The sequence below is a fragment of the Lonchura striata genome, chromosome 1 (assembly GCF_046129695.1).
Source record: "Lonchura striata isolate bLonStr1 chromosome 1, bLonStr1.mat, whole genome shotgun sequence".
Taxonomy (NCBI): domain Eukaryota; kingdom Metazoa; phylum Chordata; class Aves; order Passeriformes; family Estrildidae; genus Lonchura; species Lonchura striata.
The window spans coordinates 19,235,046-19,260,562 of record NC_134603.1 but is presented as its reverse complement, the minus strand read 5'-3'; the positions used below and the strand labels follow the sequence as shown (position 1 = coordinate 19,260,562).

At 40.5% G+C, this 25,517-nt stretch overlaps 1 protein-coding gene across 12 annotated transcripts in view; it reads left to right on the top strand.

The window, feature by feature from the left end:
• Nucleotides 1–25,517, top strand: part of OXR1 (oxidation resistance 1) — a 259,555-nt gene that overhangs the window by 82,527 nt on the left and 151,511 nt on the right. The window contains exon 3 of one of the 12 annotated variants that reach the window (XM_077782454.1): nucleotides 3,140–3,170. The exons of the other annotated variants lie outside the window; for them this stretch is intronic. The gene's annotated coding sequence lies outside the window, so the exon portion shown is untranslated. The remainder of the gene's footprint in view (nucleotides 1–3,139; nucleotides 3,171–25,517) is intronic. 12 annotated transcript variants of the gene reach the window in all.

The window sequence follows — 25,517 nt, the reverse complement described above, 5'->3', positions numbered from 1 at the left end:
CCCAGCACAGGATGGGTTCCAGCTCTCCATGGCAGGGGAATTAAAGCTTGATGATCTTTAAGGTCCCTTCCAACCCAAACCAGCCCATTCTATGCTCTTTGATGCTTTGATCTTGTCAAAAGTCCCTCTCCAAATTAATTATAGGCTCCTTTCAGGAACTGGAAGTCTGCAATCAGTGCTTCCTGAAGCTTTCTCTTTACTGGGCTGAACAATTCCAGTTTTCTCAGCCTTTCTTCGTAGTAGAGCTGCTCCATCCCTATAATCATCTCGATGACCTCTTCCAGATTCTCCCCTACAGATCAATGTGCTTCCTGTGCCGGCGATTCCACAGGGTTCCACACTCTGTGGAACAATCTATGTGTGAAACTGAAATTTATTTTGGCATTCAGGGCTAAGCCCAACCCGGGGTGACATCGGGCGTACTTTAACGGATGATGTCACACGTCTGTGGGGCACGGGCGGACGCACACGCTGAGTCCTTCGGTGATCCTGCCCGCAGTGCCGGTGTTGCCGATGGCTCCGTGCCCGCCGGCAGCGCCCCGGGGCCCGCTGAAACCCCTCCGTTCTCCGTTCTCCGTTCTCCGTTCTCCATTCTCCGTTCTCCGTTCTCCGTTCTCCGTTCTCCGTTCTCCGTTCTCCGTTCTCCGCCGGGACCGGGACCGGGACTGGGACCGGGACCGGGACCGGGACCGGGACAGACAGGGACAGGGACAGGGACAGGGACAGGGACAGGGACAGGGACCGTGATCGTAGCTATGGGCAGGGCAGGGACAGTGAAGGGACAGGCGCAGGGCAGGGACAGTGAAGGGACAGGCGCAGGGCAGGGCAGGGCAGGGCAGGGGCAGGGGCAGTGAAGGGACAGGCGCAGGGCAGGGCAGGGGCAGTGAAGGGACAGGCTCAGGGCAGGGCAGGGCAGGGGCAGTGAAGGGACAGGCGCAGGGCAGGGGCAGGGCAGGGCAAGGCAGGGGCAGTGAAGGGACAGGCGCAGGGCAGGGCAGGGCAGGGCAGGGGCAGTGAAGGGACAGGCGCAGGGCAGTGCAGGGGCAGTGAAGGGACAGGCGCAGGGCAGGGCAGGGCAGGGCAGGGGCAGTGAAGGGACAGGCGCAGGGCAGGGCAGGGCAGGGGCAGTGAAGGGACAGGCGCAGGGCAGGGCAGGGCAGGGCAGGGCAGGGGCAGTGAAGGGACAGGCGCAGGGCAGGGCAGGGCAGGGCAGGGGTGGCCCCGTTGCTGCCCCCGGCCCGGCCCGGCCCGGCAGCGGGCGGAGCGGCCGCCCGGCGGTGTCCGTGCGCCGGGGGCGATTACGGAGCCGCTCTCGGTCCCCGCCGTGCCCGCCCGGCTGTACAGAATGCTCCATGAGCCGTACGGAGCTGTGCTTCAACACCCCCCGCCTCACCACCCGCGGGGATGCGGTGGGTGCGCCAGTGGCTGTCCCGCTCTCTCCCACCGCAGCGGGAGGTGGGATCCTGCAGGACTGGGATCCTTGCACAAGGTTATGGGATCCCTTGCAGTGAAACAGTATGTGAAATAAATAGTTCCTCTAGGCAGCAGTGTGACTTGGTCCAGAGGTGCTTCCCTGTCCGCAGGCTGAGCCAAGCTCAGCCCTCGCTGCTGTCCCTGGCTTTGGGCTTTAAAGGATGCTCCGCTCTGCTCCAGCTCCGAGTGGCTCTTGTAGTGCCGCGGAGAACATAGCAGCACGGACAAGTCACTGACTTATTGACTGTTTACACCTTTGGATGTGACTGGACTGTCTACAAACTTGCATAAGTGCTGGGAAGGTGTGGAGCAAAAAACTCTGCCTTGAAACTGGAAATACTTGTTTGTGTTTTTCAATATGTAGCATGGATATCACAAAGGAATATTTATTTATTTTTGGCCTCTTGAAAAATAATATTTCAGTAGGTTGCAATTAATTTAGGATATTTGTAATTGTGTAAAAATTTTGCATAATCTGTTTTCTTAGAGAGCAAAATTTTTTTTTGTTGTTGTTGGGTTTTGTTTTGTTTTGTTTTGTTTTTTTCTTTTTTACAGAAGCTATTATGAATATAGAAGGTGATTAAGTTTTTGTGAAAGTTGAAGTGGACTATTACATATGCCCAGAGAGGTGGTAGATGCCCCATCCCTGGCAACATTCAAGGTGATGTCAGACAGGGCTCTGAGCACCCTGATGTGGTTGAAGATGCCCTGCTCACTACAGGGATATTGACTAGATGAGAATTAAAGGTCCTTGCAACCCAGACCAAACTGCTAGCTTGTACAGAAAACTATTTGTAGGGCAGTGTACTTTGAGAGCCCAGTGAAAGATACATGTCCTAGAACTATCAGATGCTTTTACTTGGGACTTGCAGAGGACAACTCATCCTATGAAGCTGCAGTATTCTTAATAAACCTCACAAAGTGAAAGCAGTTATGTCTTCAACCACACAAATCCACATGGTGTGATATCACAGCCCTCACATCTCTGCTCTGTGAAGAGTCTGTGTTTCAGTAACCATGATCCAGGATGTGTTTGCTCATCCCTCCTTGGACAGAAAGTAGAATGTTAATAATGCAAAAATGTTTCTCTTTCTCCTCCTGAGGCACTGCCTTTCCCTTCCTCCCTCTGAACTGCTACTTTGTGTCACAGATATCTTAGGAGGCTTTTCTCCTCTCTGAAAAGTGCTATGTTTGCACCAAAAAAAGTTTTAAAGGTGTGTGAGCCAGGCCCATCTTTGTGACTTCTGTTTCACAGACCTCTCTGGAGATCTTTGGCTGTATCTAAAATTACTTGAAAGTAACCTAGAAAAGATATGAATTAACATTATTTTACAATTCCTCCTTAAAAGTTGTAAATAAGATCCAAAGAAACAGGTTTTTTTATGTCTTCAGCCAACCAGTGTGTACTGGGTGTCACTTGGGGTTCTGGGGTGGTCTCTCTGAGGACCCACTGCAAGGAAGAGCTGAGCCCATTGGCCAATGTAGTGGTGCCTCTGGGGTTAAATATTTAAGAAAGGGGGAAAAAATGGAGGAAATGGAAGAATCACAAGTGAAGTTGAGACTGAGAAGGAAGAGGGTTGTTGAGGGTGGTTTTAGGTTTGTGTTTTTATTTGTCATCATCCTACTTTGTTATTAATTTGTAATAAAATTAAATTAATTTCCTCAGGTCAAGTCTGTTTTGCCTGTGATGGTAATTGGTGAGTGATCTCCCTGTTTTTATCTTGAACATTTCCATCTTATTTTCTCCCTCTGTCTTTTGAGGAGAGGGAGTGAGAACAGTTGGTTGGCACTTGACAGACAGCCTAGGCCCACCACATACAAACACTAGGTGCCATTAAAGAGATCAGATTTTAAAATAAAAAATTTGAAGTGGATCTCTAAGATTTAAAAGTCAAACAAAAACACGTCTAGCATTACTTTTTGCACTCAACAGACCAGACTCAGCACTAATACTTTAACCCTTGTTTGCTATGCAAGCATTGAACAATTTTAGCTTTCAGAATGAAGAAAAAGCCTCAAAACCTCTGTGTTCTTCTTGGTGCCTATGATGTTTATTTTGATAGTTCATACAGGGACAGCTTTATAAACTTTTTTGTGACTGACTCATTGGTTGTAATTAAGCTCCAATGTTTCATGGTCCATTGTTTAACTTGCATCAAGGACTGAAAAATGCATCACTAAAACCTGGCACCATGTCCAGTGAAAACACAACTTGTTATGCCAGTGCATGAGAGCTGATCTGCATATCAAGTATTGAGAACTCACGGTCACTTTGAACAAACAATTCCCATGCCATTGGTTTGACTATCTAAGATATGTAATGTGACAGAGACTATACTGTATTTTATACTTCCAGCTTTACATGAAGAAAAATTGTAAGAAGTGTCTCAGTTACTAGTATTGTGTTGTTGCTTTTTTTTTCTCCTCCTAGCTGTAGTGTGCAGAAATATTTTGCCTTACAATCCTTGCAGGAACCTAAACAATAATTTGTAACTGGTATTAAACAAAATAAGTATCTGCTCTAGTTACTTAACGGAACATTTAGAAGAAATTATGCTCTTCAGAAAACTGCATGTAACATCAAAACCAGGATTTATTTCCCCAAATCCTATTACATTCAAGGTATCAAACTGAAAAAAAAGGATCATCCATTGCCCTCCATTTGCTTTTCGGTTTTGGTTTTCCTGCGTATACTTTCTATACAATCAGTGAAGGCATTAGGAAAACACAAATATATGCACACCAGGATATCGATGTACAGAGCATGCATGTGCACAGTAGCTCTAGATTGCTAATTTTCTTAAAGAAGTTCCTGCTTTGTTTTATTATGGATATTTTGCTTTCCTGTCTACCTTCCTCTACCCTTGCAGTTTTTACTCAATGTTTTATTCTGGTAAAGGAAAATTTGTGTTATATATTAGAACTCAAATCAAGAAGAATATAAACAGTATCATTAGCTATTTCTTCAGATACAGATGTTTGATCTTCTCGCAGTGCCTAATTTCAATTTTGTTGCCATTTGAAGTCAGTTCTGCTTTATGAGCATTTCTAACAAAACAGCCTAATCCCCAGTGCACAGCTTCTGCTCAAATGAACTCTCTGCCTGAATTCAGAGAACTGCAGAGTGTTTGGCACACAGAGTTGTATTCATTCACATCACATTTTGCTGACAAATTTTCCCTTGACTCTTCTCTCATCAGTAGAGAGATTAAATAACCCTCAAACAGTTAAAGTCAAGCTAATCAGTAGGCAAGTGCTGTGACTATCTCTTCACGAATAACTATGACATTTAGAGACACAGTTTAGTGATGGATTTGTCGGTATTATGTTTACAGTGGGACTCGATGACCCTAAAGGTCATTTCCAACTTAAATGATTCTATCATTTTCTTTTCCAACATTTGAACAAATTCACAGACACTGAAATATACATTGATGTGCTTCCTGGAATATAAAAAACCTCATACATGACAATAATTAAAACAAGTTATTTTATCTCCAGCAATATATTAGCTTTTACCCTTTTAAGATGCTGAGATTATGAAGGAAAGAAAATTACCTTGATAACAGCCTGACCCAATTTTTTCCAACATTTCTGAAGTGAAACAAATTTTTTACCTGAACTTTTTTCTAAACAGATGATTTTTTCTCCTAAATAACTTAAACTTGTGTCTAACCCCCTAACAAACTTAATCAACAAATGTATGATAAAAATCTATTTAAGGATAATTTCTTTGATATTATTGCTATTAATCCAATGGCACAATTCTTAGCAAAATCAGTGCAAAATATCTTCATTCACATGACATCACATAAGAGCATGCAAACAATATGAAAATGTTGTTAAAGTGTGTTGCAGGTAATAGGTGTCTGTTGTGTTGTTATACTCTCTGGTACTTTTTACACTCAAAGCCCTTTAATGCTAACTTGAAATTAATCAGAAGAGGTGTGCTGCAGCAGCAGGATACCCAGGCTAGAAGATGCCCACTGGGACCCTTCTGCATGTGCTGACCCACATTTCAGGGAGCTGTGCATCCCCCAGGCCTCCTGTGTAAGAGCCTCTGAGCAGCCGTGCCTTTCTGCAGCCCCTCTCCTGTGGCTGTCCCTGGTAACCTCTGTCTTGTGCCCTGGCCTGGGAGGAGTGAGACGGAGCCCTGGCTGCAGCCCTGACCTGCAGATATGCAGCCCTGCCTAACGGGGCTTGCCATCCTTGGCTTTTTTCAGGGAGTGTGAACTTGTTTCTCTTGAGCCTTTTCATGGTCACGTAACCCTTGGTGGCTGCTTTGGCCGCAGGGCTCATACTTGGTCAGAAGTGGCCAGTGCTGGTATTGCTGCAGAACTCTGAGCATGGCTGGTGATGCCCTTTTCTCCTGAGACTGCTATCAATAGGCAGAAGAGCACAGGCAAAACCTGCCATGATAAAATTACCCCTTCCCAGCAGATGGAGGCAGCTGTCATGCCTGATCTGGCAAGATGCTGCATTATGCATGTAAGAAAGGGCAGAATGCCCTGCTGGTGTCAGTGATCTCTATTATGGTGTGGAATGTAAGAGCACCAGGGAACACAGGGACTGTGCAAGTGAAGCTGTCTGGATGTGCTTTGACAGACCTGAAGTGATTTGTACAGAGCTGTTACACATCTTACAGCTTCACAGCAGCAGCAGCCCAAAGGGCCCTCTTTTCTTGATTTCCTTGGGCTGTTCTGAGCAGGTCCCAGGGGCCACTACAAATGTTAGAAACTGGTAGAAATGTTAGGCTGGTGAAAAATTAGATTTCAGTGACACTGATAGAGCAACAAGGCTGACCATGGTACAAAACTGATGGGCTCTCTGCTTCTGAGGCCTTCCTGACATATGTTCGAGCGTTATACAGTTGTACTTCCATCAGCAACAAAGCATGATTCATGCAAACTTGTCTGCAATAACAAATCCCTGATATATTCTGTGCACCCCTCAGAATTCCTGCCCTTTACAAATGAATGAGTTGTTATTTCAATTTACAGTGGTTGCAATGTTTTTCTTTGCTCCTCTTTGAATCTGGGGTTTTTTTTGTTGTTGTTGCATTTTTTGCTTACTCGTTTTAAAAGGATGGTGATATAGCTCTATATTTCTTCCTTCTGTCCCACTCTGCCTCAAAAATCAAAAGATGGATGAATCTGAAGTTACTAAGCCCCATAATATTGACATAATTAAATTCTCAGTGTGACTGTAGTTTTAGGATGAAACTAAATGTTCACAGAAGTATTTGTAGAAAGATTTTCTATTGCTGAATCGTTGATTCAGTTTTATTTCTTTGCATTGTGCTGTTAAAATGATAGGTCTGACCTCTGGTTCCCTTGCTGGGTTAATCTGGGCATCTTTAAGCTAATTAGTTTCCTGTCAGCAGAAGTGCCTCAGGCAGTGCTAGTGTCTTGCTCATTCCTGTTGGCTATTTACCTTTCCAGTTTTCCTTTTAGTGTCTGAAAATTATTTTAGTGTCTATTTAAATTAAGTAATATCAAGCCAGAAAGTGGAAAACTGTGATGAAAGAGAAGGAATTTGGTCTAAATGCTCTAATATCACTTTGGGCACTTGACACAGAGGCACTGAGACATCTCTGCTTTAAGACAGTTTTGAAGGAAGAGAGGACCTTTTTTTTTGTTTCATGCAAAACATTTTCTGTGTGCCTGTTTTTTCTCCAACTTCAGGATGATCTTTCAAAGGCTAATTCTATAACTTCATATGAATTTGCATCTCTTTGCAAGATCTAAGGAGCTGATACTTCCCAAATGGTCAAGAGTGTAATATGAGCCCAGAGATATCTGCATTTGGCATGTTTTGGGATGTATTGTCCCTGCAGCAAAATGGATACCAGGGTTTGAGGTTTTTTTAGCAAACTGTCCTTCCTTATATGATAATAGATCTATTTAATATACTTTATCCAGAAGTGCTCAGTTTGTTTGAAATTTAGTTTTGTAAATTAATGTCTGAAGCACATATTTCTTTTGGGTAGGACAGTAGCAAGGTCTAGCAGGGAACTGACAGAGTATGTTGGGCCCAGCAGTAGAGATTTTAGCCTTTTTTGGCAAACTTGACACTGTACCTTGTGGCCATTTCTAGATTGAATGGTGTCTGTCTCCCACTTCTGAACTCTTCCCTGTCTCAAATGAGGACCCTTCTCACCTACATGTCTTTGTCTCCTCAAATAAACAAGATCTGGGTGAGGTCACTGCTCATACTCCAACCAGAGTACTCAGTGAAGCTTCCAAGCTCTTCTTGGCTCACCTGCTTAGGTATAATGGGAGGATGCATGTTAAGTTAGGCTTCAAAATAAGACAGACCCATCTCTCTGAGTGGTTACAGAAGGGAAAGGTGGTGATGGAAGCTGAGAGTTCACAAAAGATTTTGTAGTATATTAACAGTGTGTCATATATCTCTTGGGAAATAAGCAATTTGGACAGCCATATGGAGGTTCAAGGAAAAGCACTATCCTGTATCCTGGAAAGGGCAAATTGTGTTCCACGGTGACAGAAATGGCTCTTTCAAGCACAAAATGTCACTTTGGTCACTCTTACACTGTGTAAGTTGAGCTGTGGTAGTTTGTTCACCAGCAGACAGGTCTGCCCTAGCAGACCTTTCTGCTTGAGCACTGCAGATGACTCCAGAATGCATAATTATTACCAGTGCTGGAACTGGTATGATTTTTAGCATGCAACTGAAAGTTAACACATTTATTTCAAATTATGCTTCCCCAAGGCAGCTTTGTGTTCAAATACTTAATTCATTTCTGTAATTCATCATGCTTACTTTGAATAAGGAATATCCTAGCACTGTTGCCCTATATAAGGAAAACCATATATGGAAATATTATAACAAATAAAATGAAATTAACTGCTTCAGTTTTTGTTGTTGGTTTTTGATTGGTTTTTTTTTGTTTTCCTATTTCAAATATAACAACAATTTAGCAAACACACAAACCTGAATTCTAGATGCATGGGCATCTTTAGCTGTCTGTACTTATGTGGAAAACTTCCAAGCAGTTTTTCATATTTGCTTTAGCATGTGCTTACCAATTGGAATGGCTGGTTGCTGTATATACCAAAATTTTGGCATTAGTTCGGGGTTTTTATGTTTAATCAGTTTTTTAGCAGAAACAGGCAGAGCAGGGAGGCAAAGCTGATCAGAAGTATGGCATGACCTCCACAGAAGGAGAAAGTATGCAGGGACTGAGTATTTGTGTATATATACACACACAATGGTCTGTACAGCATCCAGTACATTTAGCTGTCAGTAGGTTTGAAATTGTTGCCCAGGGACATGCAGGTTCTTTTAGGGATCCTTGGCAGAGTAAGGATTTGCCACAGGGTTTTAGTTATAATTTAGTTATTATTGCATTAAAATTTTAACAATCAACATAGGTTATTCTTGTCTACCATTACTAGCAGTTAGTGCAGCTTAGCTACTCTTAGCACAGCTTGCAGAGTATCCTTAGCAATTATCACAGCAATTATCATAGCTTTCAGTTAAACAGAATTTCTAGTAATTGGTGTGGCTTTCTTGCTTTCTGGGGCTTTTCATTACCTGGACCTGCTCCAGTTTGGGTCAAACTCTTAATAACCCATGTGTGATACAATAACAGTCTTGGCCCAGACTTTACCTGAAGTAACAAGAGTCCCTGTGTCTCAGAGGAAGCAGGCAATAGGGATGCTCCAGACCCCCAGGGTTCATGGGTTTTCCTGTCCAGCTGGAGTTCCAGTCTGTATCCCACTCAGGACTTGCAGCTGCTGGATTTTATGGGCAATATCTCACATGCTGGTAGCCTTCCCTATTCCCCCATGGGTGTCCCCACAACCTGGCCACAGTGCCTGGTGGGCAAATGGTCCTCTTGTACTGCTGACAGGAGGGTGATCTCTTCTATAACAGGGTTATCACATCCTGTTGACAGACACAGTGTTAAAAAGGGGAAGAGAGAGGGGTGGGGTGTGATCAGCACGCTGACATATTGTGGTGTTTGTCTTAGAAAATGGTGTTGTTTCTTGTAAACATATTCCCAGGCCCAGGAATGGGGTACCAGACATAGAAACAGGAATTTATTTTTCACCCAGACTGAAGTAAATTGCCACAGGTTCCTGGAGGGACAAAAAAGCATAAGTAGGTTGAAAAAAGGATCAAACACAGTGGTCCAGATATAATCTCTTTGATCTATTTCATGAGTTCTTAAGCTACCTATTTTCTGCAGGATAAATACAGAGGAATAGTATGTTTGCCATTTTCCTTATGTTCTCTCTGTAAATACCAGTTTGTGGCTACTCTTGGGAGTATGATTGACAAAGAGGAAAAGAGTTTCTTAGGCTGGTGCTACAGTTCCTGTACCATCACAGTTATGCTGGGTATTTAATGGAAAGTGAAACAATATTTGAACCAAAAAAAAACCCAAAAAAAACCCCACAAAAAAAAAAACCCACAAAAAAACCCCAAAAACCCAAAAAACACACACAAAAAAAAAAAAACCCAACCAAAAAATACCCACTTGTTCTGCTATTGCAAACATACCTGCTGAGCTGAACTGTGTCTGGCTGCCTTTCTGAGGCTCTGCATGCAGCTAGGAGTGTCCATGTAATATTGATGAGCCTGTACATTGATTGAAGTGTAGAACACAGGATTGCTGCTTGGTCTCTTTGACACCATAGTTTACAGCGACTTCCTGGTAGATAAGACAGGAATCTGCTGTTGGAGTTTTGACTGCCCAGCTGCACATGCTTGCTCAAGGATAGAAATGTAGTAGTTAATACCTATTTACATGCTATTGGATGTTTAGAGTAACAAACTCCCAATAACACTGCTATTCAACATTAATGCTTGGAAATACAAATTCTGTAGAAGACGTCAATGTATTTAAACATTTTGCAAGTGAACTGTGTAAAGTGCATATGCCCCTTTCTCTCACAGTCAGTAAGGTGTATAACTGTGCTGTTATGAAACTTGCATGAAAATCAGGATTCTTGGTATTCAGGAGCTGTGCGTATATGTGGAGTATTGAAGCACTTTTACCTGTAGTTGCTTTGTGTTTAATTTGCAATCAAATAAGGCATAGATCTTTTAGAATTATTTGATATAATTTCAAGGAGATTTGCAGTAGCTGTCTGTAATATCTTTTACATCATGATTGATAATTATGTGGTTTCATAATTATATAAGTTACTTTTGTTCAGCATCTTGTTTCCTAAACATTTTAATATGTTTTCTTTGAAAATTATATCCTGCAGAAAACGTAGCAAACAGTAAAGCAGGTGTAAAGTGCTCTTGTAAATGTTTGAAATTACCAGTGCTCACCATGTGCCAGATATCATGGGAATTGAAGAAATTGCTTTTTCTAAAGTTACTAAGGCCAGTTAGCCTCTGATTTAATGTGGAGAGAAGGAAAAGTGCTGGTCCTGAAAAGTGTATTAAGACGTAAAATAGCATAGTGTGCTTCTGAAGGATTGTTTTTGTGGCATAGTTTTTCTCTTCTTTTGAGGCACTGAAAATATTGCTGTTTTAAACTGATATATCCTCTTATTTACAATTATTTTTCCTTGTTTTTAATTAGAGCTTTCTCAAAATTAATAAAAATGCTAGGTCTGAAGAGATATTTTAAAAATACCATTATTTCTAACTGTACAACTACAGAAGAGAGCCAAGAGAAAAGTGAGATGGCTCTTAATCTTTTGATTTCCAGTGGGGCATTTTCCTTGGTGTGTCAGAGCGTGTCTAACCCAAGCAGTTCTCTGGGTCAGGCCACTTAAAATCAACTTTGCTCAACAGAGCTGAATGTCAGCAGGTTTGGATCAGTTCCTGGGGGACATAAAAGCTCAGAAGTACTTAGGTGTTCAGTATTGTCTTCTTTAGTGCTTTAAAGTTTGTATGCATATTATAAGTAATGATATTTTTTAGTATTTTGCTTAGTGTATAAATCTGAATAGCTTCTGTATTACTTTTGTTCATACACATTCAGATTACTGGAGTAAAAGAAGTTTTCAACACAAATATTCATTCTCAGTTCTTACTAGTGTGGTGAAAAATTATATTTGTAGAGGTTTTGTAGTGGCAGACTATGAAAATTTTCATGACTGTCTTCCATGGTTTTCTTCATTTTAACTACATTTAATTAATAAATTTAACAGCAAAAAGAAAAGATTAAAAGCTAGAATCAGATAAAGCTGTATCTTTTCCCCCCATATTTTGCCTAATTTATAGTGAGAGATTACTTTGAGTGTAGGAGTCCATATGTTAGTGCCCCACAAACAAAATGCTGCAAAATTCTACTGTGTTTTGTCTGCATATCTTGTGTAAAAAGAGAATTTCTAGTGCCTCTGTGAAACAGAGGTAAGTTTTTATACTAATCCCAAGCCTCTGCATTTGTCATGAAAAAATCTAAACAAGTCTCTCAAAGGGGTCACAGTGCACCTTAAACATGAAATGTTAAGGCTCTGTGTCTATGCAGACAGCCTGTACAGGAGCAGCACAGCAAATGAGTGAACCTGAAGATTGAACTGCGAGGTAATGCAAGCACTGTGCCAAAAGGGAAGACCCAAATCATGTACAGTTGTTGCTACTCCTGTGTTCTCCATCATCCTGGCCCAACTCTGTCATCCAATGCCAGTGGCACACGTAAAGGATTTAGCTTCCCTTTCTGTGTCTACTTATTTCTTTGTTTCTTTGCACCATTGCTATATTGCTTAAATAACATATTACAAGAACAGTAAAACTGTCCAAAGCCTGAGCCCCACCTAGTAACTGAAAAATAGACTGTGTGAGCTAAACTGCCAGCCAAGCAGAAGGTGAAAGAAAGCAGATGAAACAGTTATTTAGGAACTGGACATGTATTTTATTGTTCTGGATTTAGCCTTCTGGATGAGGCTGACTTTAGCAAACACTTCACTGTGTGAAACAGGCACACAGCATCACCAGAAGGGAAACTACAGGCTGGAGACAAGGGTAAATTCCCAGCTGTATTAGGAGAGTGAGCACAATCTATTTTGTCATTAAAACTTTTAATTAGAAATTAATTAATTCTTATTCCATGTGCTCTCTGATATACAAAGCTCTCCAAAGCTCAGGATCTAAAGCAGGCACACATTTTTGGAAGCCACATCTGCTTCATGGTTGCCAGAATGTGCTGCAGGACTGGCTTCTGGCTGCTAGCTCCTCACAACTCTTTTTATAGCCAGCATAGCCTTGAGATGGTGAGGAACATGTTAGTGAGAGACAGTCTGTGAGAAGAGCCAGAGGAATATGCAAACTGATCTGCATGTCTGTGCTTTGCTCAGGCTGAAGAAGTGCTTCAGCAAACAAAACACAGTATGAACTTCCAGCTCTGTGCAAGAAAGACTGTGGTAAACTTGTTTTCTGAAGGAGCTATAACTAAGAGTTACCTGAATGTCTGGAAGGAAGGGGTAGGAAGGAAACATGTTGTGATCCTGAAAAATTTGAAGTTGAGACAAAAGGGGAGGAGTGCTTGGCAGCTTTACTTCTTGGCAAATCCACAGATTTCTTTTCCATGATCTCTGTTAATTGAGGATGTCTCTGTCATCATCAATGGCTCAAAAGATGGCTTGCAAAGCAGCACACTCCCTGTCCTGAACTCTGTGTAAATGCAGTCTTCAAGAGAAATCTTTGCAAATCCCACATCCCAACACCACAGGCCTGTGATGTTGAAAAAAGCCTTGACATCCTGTCTTACTGAGTGTCTCTCATATCATGTGATCCCCACAGAAAAATATTGTTTATATGTTAAAAACCTGGCAGAGCAGAGGTGGTCATAGCCAGGTTCTGTTTATTCACCATCCTCATGAGGAGCAGCTGGGGAAACTGGGGTTGTTTAGCCTGGGGAAAAGGAGGGGCAGGAGACACCTCATCACTCACTACAACTACTTGAAAGGAAGGTGTAACAAGGTGAGAATCAGTCTCTTCTCCCAAGCAAAAAGCAATAGGACAAAAGGAAATGGTCTCAAGCTGCATCAGGGGAGTTTGGATATTAGAAACATTTTTTTCACAGAAAGCGTTGTCAAGCATTGGAGCAGGCTCCCCAGGGAAGTGCTTGGAGTCACCATTGCTGGAGGTATTGTTAAAGGACAATGTTATGGACATAACTTAGTGGTGGGGTAAGAAACAGTTGGACTCGAAGACCAACCAGAATGGTTCCATGGTTCCATGATCTGCAGCTGTGCTGCTCAGATCTGCTCCTGCTGCTCTTTTGAAGCTTGCACAGAGCCCACGGCTGAGCCCAAGCTTGGTTGGACCTGTGTAGTCTGGACATAAGACAGGACATGACTCAAGCAAAACCTTTCCCAAATTGTATTTTTGGGTTAAATCACTCTTGGATGTCAGTTGTAAGTGTAAGGTGGGGATATTCCTTCCTTGCCTTATAACCATTACTGATGATGAGGCTTTCTAAATGGCAGATTAGTGTTGCTCTTTATAAAATTTATGACTATTGTATTGATAAAGTATTTAGGAACAGAAATGTGTGTATTATTTGAACCACATCTGTGACAGAGCATGAACCCCCACCATGTGTAACAGTAAAAAGACAATGAAACTGGACTTTTTGCATGGAAAGAAAAATACCTGTCACAATTTTCAAAGTTCCTAAGGTGAGAATGGGTGGAGGACCTGACAACTGACCTAATTATGGAAGGCCTGACTCTAATGAGGTCTATTCCAGCAAATAACTAGTTTGTCAAATCTAAAAGAAGCTCATCTTATGGGTAGGTGATAAAGAGAAATACTCCTCTGTAATAGTGCTTAAAGAATAGTTCCAGAAAATACAGCTATAAGCATATAATTCAATAGCTGTATCAATATTATATTCATGTTAATGCTACACATAAGGTAGAAGTAGGTATCAATAGAAATGCAAAGTCTGTTAAATATATGCCTGTTAAATATAAAATACTGCAAGCCCTGGTTTGTATTTTCATTTTTTAGTTAGGTTTTCATTTTAGACTAGATTTCATTTTGGATTAAATTTTGTCAACTCTCCAGATTTATTGGCATTTTTGTTAGTAGTAAATGGTTGAAAGGAATTGTCCCTCTTCTATATCAGGTGCAAAAATCTTTCTGCTTTTTTTTGTTGTTGTTGTTTTTATCTTTCTAAGATTGTTTTTTTCAGTCAGCCATCATCTGGCTTAAGCTCAATTTAGCATATACAAATCCTTTACTTTTGACTGCTGTCAATAGTACTTATAGACTGGTGTCCATTTATTAAAATGGACAATTAATTTGAAATTCCTTGATTTCAGATGTCAATATACTTCTGGAATAAACTGTTCCATTTGAAAAAATATTAGGTTGACAAATTTTGGGGTAGGAAGACTTGCTGTTGGATTCTAAGTTTGCAGCATTTTTTTGAACATGCAGTTTTGATCATTTTTTAAAGATTAAAATTTTAAAATACCAAACCAAATGATGCACTAATACAGTGTTACATGAAAGTATTTTGTTAAAGAAGAACAGGAAGTGCAATAAAGCAACATGTCCCACTATTTACAGTGATAGTATTGTAATGTGATCAAGGAAAAATATATCGCCAATATCTGAGGTCAGGATCATAAAGGAAAATATTTAATGAAATTGGCACTAATATAGTCATCTCATGCTCAAACACAATAACAGAAGATTATAAATTTTCAGAATATTAACAGCACTAATCTTGTTTTAGTAATGAAATACATTTTAGAAAAAAAGAAACATAAAACTTCTGAGGAAGTCCTGACTCCTGACTGTGCTATGCAATGAGCAAGCACTGCTGCCACAAAATAGTTGTTTCAAAAGGTAGATCTATTGCTTGTCATGCAGATCATTGGTGTATCTGGAATTCAGAGCAAGGCTAAATGTGTAATTCTGTGTGTAATTCTCCAAGACAGTGATTTAGAGAAAATTCTTAACCCTGTCTCTCGATCCTAAATATGGTCAGCGTAGTGGGAGCGCGTGCCTCTGCTGCCTTCACTGCTGGTTGGTGTTTAGGAAAACCAATCAATCTGGCAATGTTTTGCTTTGCTCATAGGGCAGACAATCCAAGTGCAAGGGAAAGGAGGCACTCAGCTCTTTGTACAGTGAGCAGCACGTAACAACCAGCTAGGTTGGGATCCAGCCAGGAAGCCTTGCTCTTAGAAAATTGTTTTCTTATGAGACAAAGTTGTTCAAAATATTGCTGTCCCCTTTACTGAAAGATATGCGTATTTGTGATCTGTTTCAGTGACACACTTTATGAGAGCACTGTGGTGAACTCTCACATCTCAGCAACAGAGCAACAAATCCTTTAAATCATTGCTCCTGCCTGATAGGTGAACATTTGACCGTATCCTTATGCATGACATAGATTGCTATTCTGAGAACTTGCTCTGTAGACCTTTTGTAATTTAGGCAAATGTATGAATTCTTGGTTTCTTTGGGGTGGAGAGAATCAGAATCTCATTTGCAGTTGCCCATCCTCCAAGGCTGTTTAATGCTTCTTAAACCAGTGGGCATACTGAGTTCAGTGCCCCAAATTCTAACTCATATAATGTGTATCCCTGTAGAAGATTTGTTCAAATTAAAGTAGCTTAAATATTCATATGACCCAGCTTTTTAGACTAATTACAGAGAAAGTAAATTAAAATATATAATCAGATCCTTGCATGAAGTACTGGTAGAAAGCTTTGCAAAAATTCCCCTGAGAAGAAAAAGTCAAGAAAGGTTTTACATAGTGCTTTCCAGTCCCTTTAATCTTGAGAAAAAGTTCTTTTACTTATGGTGACAAAACTGTACAAATTGTAACTAATTATTCTCTGATTAGTTTGTCTTTACTTAGCTTTTATGAAGGGTAGGGAAGAGGAGATTTAACTTGGGGTGTGTTGTACATTTGCTTTGTTATACCTCCTTTTCTAGGGGATAGGAAAAGATGTGGAGTAGGACTCAGTTAGACCCTACCTTTTAACCCTGAATAAAACAAACAAACACTTCTACGTGGCATAAAAAGTTATTTCTTTTTCTGTCTCACCTTCTGTGTGTTGCTAGGACAGTCACAAGTACAGAGCAGCAGAGTTCAAGAGTAGCTGGTGGTGGATGGTATCACACAACTTTCTTCTGCCCTTGGTATCCAAGCAAGTTAAATAGAGAAAATATATTTAACTCTTATTATACAGACAGGAGTAAGAAACAGCTCTCTTTTGGGTTGTTTGAGAATTATTACATCAACTCTACAGTCCTATCAGCCAGAGTTGTATGTCTTTGCTATAAAATGTCAGTGCTGGGGTGTCATTTTTGCGACTGTAACATCAAGACAATCCATCTCATGTTTTCTATGTGTTTGAACACTGCACACTGTTATAAAATTCTCTGTTTTATATTTCAAAGATCTTTATTAGCTTGAGTTGTACATTGATAAAATGATGAAGGAAAAAGCCAAGTCACTTTGATTTTAGTGCTCAAGCAGCTGCTCTCAGAAATTAATAATTAGCTATCACTTCACCCCACCTTCAAAGAACTGTACTTAAACCTTCCTAACATTTTCTCCAAACATCTTCCGTAACTGCACATAACTTATAAATATCTAAACAAGTATGAGTCATCCTGTTTTTAAACCCACTGACTCTTCTGCACTGAATAAATAGTGCTAGCCAAGAAAGGAAATCTCTCTTCAAAGAGAAGCTGAAAATGTTTTTAGATTTGTGCTGTCATCCTCTACGTCAGCACAGCCAAGCTTGCGTAAGTGTGTGCTCCAGATGAATTTTATATTCTCTGGTGTTTGCAGCACACATACATGTAAACCAGCTGTTGTAACAAAGATGTGCATTCCTTGAGTAAGGAGGGCTGGACTGAGCTCATTGATGTGGCCCTCAAGGAAGGAGCAGCTGGTGACTTCGCTGCTCTCCCAGCTGGGACTTGTGGTAGAGCTGATCTCCTGGCAGAGGAAAGGTAAGGAGGATGGTGTTACTGATGGATAGAAGCTGGGATCTGCCTGATCCTGGCTGATGTAGTGTATCACTCAGCTCTCTGGACAAGTGTTTCTCACTGTGTTTATTTTATTGCAGCTGAGGTTGGTCAGTGCTGTGATACTTGCATGTGTCATTTTCCTATCTGGAAAAAGCATTGATGCCAATTGTTCTTGAAGTGATAATTTTCCATGTATGCTGTCTATTCATATCAGCTGCTCTTCAATATTGAAGTCACTGACAATAGGTGAGGAAACAAACTCCAAGAGCCTATTGCTGAACAGGATGAGGAATGGGGTTCAGATCATAGTTGTTAAACATACTGTTCAGTCCAGCTGTGCTGCAGGGATTTTTCCGAATGTTTGGTACCTTTTTATTAGCCAAGCCAGGGCAAGGCAGAGACACTGATTCTGAACAACAAAGAACCAAGAACATGCTGTCATCCTCAGTGTGTCTCTGCCAGTGCATCTCTGATCAGACCTCGAACCTCTCTGTTAGCTTCAAAGCTCTTGGAAGGCCTTGCCTGAGTTGTCTGGTTGGACATGCCATGCCAGTGGTGGTTGATCTAACTCTACCTCTGCTTCCTCTCCTGCAGCTGCTGTGGAGTGCTCTGGCCTTTGGGAAACTGTAGAAAGTTGTGCACTGTTGAAGCATGATTTGGGTGTAGGGATTTGCTGTGTCTAAAAGCATTTTGATTGATATCCAAAGTGTGTTCCAGATTTATGTTCTGTAGTAGTTTTGCTTGAGATTATTAGATTTAGTTGTCTGTGGGAAATTTAAGGAGCAGGTATGTTCTTAAGATTGTTTTCATGGGAGAAACTATTTGGAAGTTCACAAGAATGTAAATCAACCAACCATTGAAATCCTCTGGAGTTTACTTTATTACCAGATGAAGTAGTTCAATACCTGAATATTTCCATTGCTGTTTTCAGGCAGCACTCTGGAGTGTTGTCACAGTTGTTTTCATGCCTTTGGTAACTCACATCAAATACTGTCAGAGTACAGCCTGACTATCAGATTTACTGGAAGATTTTGTTGTTGCAGTAAAAGTGTCCCACAACTATTCTTTACTTTACTTTCAATGAATATCAAGAAGAATTTCAAAATCCCTTGATCTTCTCCAATACACCACCAAATTGTGTATATAAATGTGTGCAGCAGGAGCTTAGATGGGCTTTGAACTCCACAAGAAACCAATGAAACAAACTTCTGAAAGAAGTACCCTGTGGAGCCTAGAGGTCTGTGGCCAATCCACCCCAAGATGTGCAGATTTAGGTGCCTGCAGCTTTGTGAAGCTTTGTGCCCATCTGCCACCCTGGGGCACCTCTGTGGAATCACAGAGCCTGGAAAAGGGACACTGGTATGAAGAGAAGGAAGGCAGAGCAACCACAGCCAGAGCAGGAGGTGCTCCACAGCAGAGGAACTGTGGCACTTTGATGAGCCCATGCTGGTGCATTTGCTCTCCCAAGGGGATCGTGGAAGGCACGTGCTGGAGCAAAAGAAACAAGTGACAAGGAAGAAGCAGTGGAAGAGAAGAGTGGGAAAAAGAGACTGACTGAGAAAAACTGCTGTGGTCTGACCCTTCATCTTCTGGCCATCGCCCAAGGGGCTGGGTATAGCCCACAGTGGTAACATGACAAGTGGAGACCAGGAAAGGACAAGGGAAGTGATCTAGAGCAAGGTCGTGGCAGAGAAGAGAGAGGGTTTTTTTACTCTTTTGTTTCTTTCCCAACATATGAATCATTAATTAAATATTTACACTTAATGGCAGTAAATTAAATGTCCCTTAAGTGAGGCTGTTTTGCCTGCAATAGTACTTGGTTAGTGATTTCCCTGTATGTATTTCTACCCATAGGTTTTCTCATTCTCATTATTCCTATTTTCTCTCATGTCCCATTGGGGATGATGAGAGTGAGCAGCTAGGTGGTTGCTTGGCTGCCAGGTGGGATCAACCACTACAGAAATCTACACCTTTTAAGTTCTTTACACATATTTTCCCAGTATTTGTTGCTGTCTGCCATTATAAAAAATTAATCACGATTAGATTTTTTCACACTTATCTTCCTTACACCTTCTAGAAACTGTAATGTTTGCAATTAAGATGCATTTCCTTGATAAATATTTTTTACTTTTTCCAAGTACGTTAAACATAAACAAAATAATTTACTGATGTAATGTGCCAGCATATGCCCCACCATAGCTTCTATTTCAGACATTCAGGGAAAAAGAGACACCCAAAATCTTGTGTTTCCAGTGATGGTCCACTTGAAATCAACTTGCTCTCTTTTGCTCTTAAAAAAAAAAGGAAAAAGAGACATTGGCTGAAAAGGAAAATACTTAACTTGATTGTCACAGAATTAGAAGATTTTTGCTGGCATTGTATATTTTTTCCAATGTAACTTCTATCTTGATAAGGAATAGGCATAGACATGAGCCTCTTTTATTCTGTTGAAAAGCAAAACTATGATTATTTTCTACAGTGATACGATTTTGACCTCAAGCTACTTTTTTCTGCAGCGATAATTTGTCACCTTTAATTGCCAACAGTGTCTGTGCAGGTAGCCATTTTTCACTTGCACAGAATTTATTTAAAGTTTGGGTCTAAATTTGATCCCTGCTCACAGTTAGACCTGTCTAATGGTATGTGAATTGTGACAAGAAATCTAAAAGGATTTTGAAGGAGGGATGTTATTTTACAATGATTAATTTCTTCTTTTGAAATTCATGAACTTAGGGTTCCTTCAGCCTCTCTTGCTCATCCTAGCAGATATTTGTCAGCCCATATGATCCAGGCTAAAGACCACAAAAAACCACTTCAGAATTACAGAAAGTAGGAAAGAGTTTTTCAGAATAAGTAGTGCTATAGTATGGAATGTTGCCATTTGCTGGATTCCCAGGAATGAAATAACAAGGAAACAATGATATTACACTTATTTTCCTCTCACAGTAGCCATGTTTCAAGTTACTCTATCTGTATGATAGCTTCTGGAAGAATGCAGATGAGTTGCAGACAATGGGAAATGCTGTTGGTGCAAAATCGACTAAATCTTGAAATGCAAAAATATCACAATATGTCTGTTTCTTGGACATTTTTATTGAGAGGAGTATTTGAATTTAATTCAAGATATGTATGCTAGAGAGTTAATAGAAACTGGTGAAATTAAGATTCTCATTTTTTCTATCCAGTTTCTTTTAAAAATAGACAGAAGATGAAGAGCTTTATTCAGTTTTGAGAATATGCCCCATTGTGTGTTGCCTTTATTATGAATTTCTGGAATGGAGTATTCCTTAGTGTGCCTGTTTGGAAATAGAAAATAGATTGCATTTTAATGCCATCCACGTGTTTACTTCATATTAGATGCTGGAAGATATATATATACATTTTCAGTATTTATAGCCTTTAAAATGTTCAGAGTTCCTTAAGAGAGGAAAAGGAGCTATAGGACAGTTTTCACTGAAGTCAAAATTACTGTGGCTTTTGCTAAAATAGGATGCTTTCTCTTAGACAAATCACTTTACTGCAGTATTTGTTGTGTTTTCATTAGAACTGATGAAAATAATGCAAAAAATACAGCAAAATCAAATCTCACACTTTTTATTGTTTAAGAAAATGGGAAGTATTTGTTGTTAACTTTTAAAAAATAAGAAATGTAAGGTTTTCCAATAATTTTCTGTCACTCCAGTGGCAAACTGTCAATACAGTCTTCTTCATTAACTCATTGGGGAGGGGTGGGCAACAGGGATTGAACATGAGCCAGGGTGTGCCCAGCTGGCCGGGAAGGCCAAGGGCATCCTGGCTTGTGTCAGGAATGGTGTGGCCAGCAGGATCAGGGCAGGGATTGTCCCTCTGTGCTGGGTTGGTGAGGTCACACCTTGAGTGCTGTGTTCAGTATTGGATCACTTGCTTCAAAAAAGACACAGAAGTGCTAGAGCATGCCCAGGGAAGGGCAAGGGAGCAGGAGAAAGAGTCTGGAGCACAAGTCTGAGGAGAAGCAGCTGAGGGAGCTGGGGCTGTTTAGACTGGGGGAAAGAAGGCTGTGGGGGACCTTATTGATCTCTTCAACTCCCTGAGGTGAGGCTGTGTCCAGGTGAGTGTTGTCCTCTTCTCCCAAGTCACAAGTGTTAAGACGAGCCTCAAGCTTTACCAGGGAAGAATTAGATTGGCTATTAGGAAAATTTTGTTTATTAAAAAAGCTGTCAAATGTTGGTGGAGGCTGCCCGGGCAAGAGATGGAGTCACCGTTCCTGGAGGTATTTAAAAGACATGTAGATGTGGCAAAATAAAGCAGCCCTGCAGTAGTGTAATTAAGCCAATTAGACTGTAGACAAAGACATTTCTTGCTTTTCTGTTATGTTTTCTTAACTCTTTTCCACTAGAGATTTTTTTCTGTGAAGAGCCACTTCTCCTTCCACTCCTGAATACAGCTGACATTTTAGGTTTCTACTTGGGTGCCACACTAACAGGCTGCCAGGTCCAGTTTTATTTTGTGTTACTGGTTCATTTGGAATGGGGAAAATTGGGAGGCAAGCTGTCAAAACATGCTGTGAAAAGTAGGGCTTCGCCATAGTAATGCAACAGAATTTGGAGAAAAGCTCCTTTGCCTACATATATTATAAATTCTAGCCCTTTCTTTTAGCTGGGCCCTCTCCAATTATTTCTTTTTTAACTGTTTCAGTTCTGACATTATTGATATCCCATTTTTCTGGGAAATTGCATTCCCACAAGATTCTTCTAGATTGTCACATAGAAAAGACATGTGACATGTCCTGTAATGTCAGCCTGAGCCCTCTGTGCAGGCAGAATTCATCCACGTCCACATGATGCTCTCTGACTGCTGATTATGCAACATTATGATGACAGGGCATAAAAATGTTCCTTCAGAGAGAATAGACAGTCACAAAAAAATTTCATCACTTGAGATTTTTTTCTAAAGCATCTCTAAAAGAGTGTAAGGACATTGTAAAACTGAAGTACTTGCAAACTTTTTTTGGCAGTCTACTGAGAAAGGAAACTGGAAAGAAAAACAATGCAATAAAATAAATCAGACATAAGAATGAGAAGAACAAAGACAAAAGTTATGAAGAAATTAAATATAGGCTAATAGAAGAAATAAAATAGAGACAAAGGAAAGTGATAACATATGGGTACCAAAATATATTATTCTGTTGAAGACCAGTACAATAAAAACCTGGTACAATAAAAACAATAAAAACAATTAAAACTTATGCAAAATATAAAGAGAAACTTTAAAGTGAAGAAACATTGAAAAAAAATAATGTAATACCCAATTAAAAATATAAGATAGAAAGGATTAATTTCAGTAACCTTACATGCAAGTGCATGTAGCTTCTGCTTGTGCTTGCAATGGAGTATGGAAGTCTAATGTTCCCTTGGTGTAAAGCATTAACTGTTCTGAGAATTCATAGTACCCATCAAATAATCAACTCTCTGACCTAGTAGAGTGCTTGGGAGGGCAGAGATCAGTCAGCCTAAAGGAAAACCAAAGTTTGCCCATTGCAGAAGGATGTGTTCTTACTATGCAAATATTAGGTTTAAATGTAGAATTGTGAAATCTTTTAGAGTTCCAAATATTTAGGGATGCAATATACATGGTGTTGCCATAGAACCGTTGTATCACCCTCCACATAATACAAGGTGGTGAATAAATTAAAAGAAAAAACAAAACAACAACAGTTATTCAGATTTTTCTCAGCTATTATTTAATTTTATCCCTTGGTTTGCGAAGGCAGATGTTTCATTCATGTCTTTGTTTACTTCTCTACTATGGAAGATTTATGAACAGCCTATATTTGGAGTTACAGACAGTTCTTTCAGCAAGATTTGATGACAGAGGGACAAATCATTTTAATTTTTCATTCCTACCTATGGTCAAGCTTTATTTCTCTGGTATAGCTCTACCAGATACCAGAACTGAGCTTGATTTTCATTCTTCTTTCCAAGCAATATGGTAAATAAATAGAGGGATGTTAACCAGGGCTTAGATAGGCTTCAAATCTTGAAGTCCATGAATTTGCCTGCAGTTTTGTATCATATATGTGTCATATTCCTGGCAGAATGGAGTAGTGAAGTTGCAATGAACATTTTTATCTGGCTATAGAGTCCAGCCTTGATCAGAGCAGGTCATGGCAGAGGGGAAAATGTGCCACAATCTCTACTAGCACCTGCTGCTTTTTGTGTGCCTATAGAAATGCAAGCCTCAGTTCCAGCCTCATGAGAGCAGTGTTGCATCAGGAAAATGGTTCTGCTTCTTTTTACACTGGTACAAGAATTTGGCCCTAATGTAGGTTGTATCAAAATAGAGTGTGTCTGAACTGAGTGACACTGGTCTTCATGTCACCATCCTTTACTTGCACCAAAGGAGCCCCTAGTAATTTCACAAGCACACTTCTGCTTCTGTTTTTTGTTTGTTTGTTTGTTTTTGTTTTTGTTTTTTCCGCATCAGAACATTAGTTTCTAGCTCCTAGGATTTTCCTGTCTCCTTTCTGTGTTGCTGCAAGTCAGGGTTTCTTAAAAAGTTTATTTAAGGTGGGTGATTGTTGCTGTAGCTTAGGACTAATTATTTTACCATCATGAAAAAAATAAATAAAATGTTGATATTAAAAATAGTGATGCTTTGTTTTCAGTCTTGCATTTTTCCTTTGCTCTAAGGGTTTGGAAAATATATCAGCAGAGGTATGTCACAAAGTATACTTAGGCCTTACACACTGCCAGTCAAGTTTTGCTAATCTAGGATACCTGTCCTGAAAGAAGATGTACTGAACATTCAAAGAGAAAAGCTATTTATAAATAACAAATGTGTGTCTACCATCATAGGTAGAAGGAATACTTTTGTGGTATCCCTGTATATTCAAAGGAGTGAAAGGCCAAATCTACTATCTAGAGGAGCTGCATGGTTTTTACTCTCTTCAGAATGCAATGTTAGTAGGGTATCACTCCTGCCTTCCTTAGGAGAAGTGATGGAAACTCCAGAAATTTCACACTACCTGAATTCTTCTCCATATTGTCATGCATGTCCCTTTTTGGCTGATTCCTGCTTGCTCTTCCTGAAGTGGGAGTTCTGCAGAGCCGGAGGTGGGGGACAGATGACAGTTCCTCTGGTGCACACAGATAGCACTTCCAATTGACAAAGTGGGGAGTTGAGGTGAATCAATGAGCACAGGGAATGAAGGGATCAGCTTGGATTATGTGGTAGATTCCTCCTCTCTGTGTCCATTGAGTGGACAGGCTTGAGACTTGGGTATGCTGTGATATCATTCAGCTGTGGGTGGTTTCCATGACATGAACCTTTAGGGGACACTCTAAGGAGCTTGTGCTGTTTTGGGAAGCTGTGTGTCAAATATGAAGTTATGAGCATCAGAAGAGAGAAGGTTAAAGAACAGTGGCAGGAAATGTAAATGTTGTGAAATGGCTGTGCAGAGATAGTGGGAGCTTCTCAGTACCAGCAATTTTCTATTAAATACCTGTCAAAACCCAGCTTTGTTTCAAGTATGACTTCTTGGGGAGTGAATGGTCTTCCAAGGACAGCTCAGGACCTCTGTGTCCATGTACCACATTGCTAGCCTCTATCTCTGCATCTTAAACTCACAGTTCAATTAGTCTTAATTAGACAGATCACACATTTCATGTCAATGGATCCTTATTTAATGTCCTACATTTATGGCAAAACCCCAAATTGGTCATATCAGCCATTAGGCTTCAGTCAGAGAAAAGACCATGGGTGTTGTAATTGTGGGTGTCACTTTCCAGAACTGCTCTGTGTCCCAGTTAGCTGCCTACACCTTGTGTGGGTGGTGGTTTCTATTTTGTCTTTATTTTTTTCTGCTTGTATTTGATGGTGATTTTGACCATGGAAGATGAATGGCAGTGGAAGATGTTACAGATGTGCAGAGTAGGGAGGTTTGGCACAGAAGCCCTCCTGTGTTCTGACTGGCTTGTTACTGATTTTCAGTTCATTATTGATCTTCTATTAATGGATGGAGGTGTTAGCAACTATCTGGTAAAGATAGAGGCAAAGATATTTACTCTGTGAACAAAACCAAACTCAAATCCATTACTTTGGACCATGATTTTGGATGCTGAAGTTAAACTCTT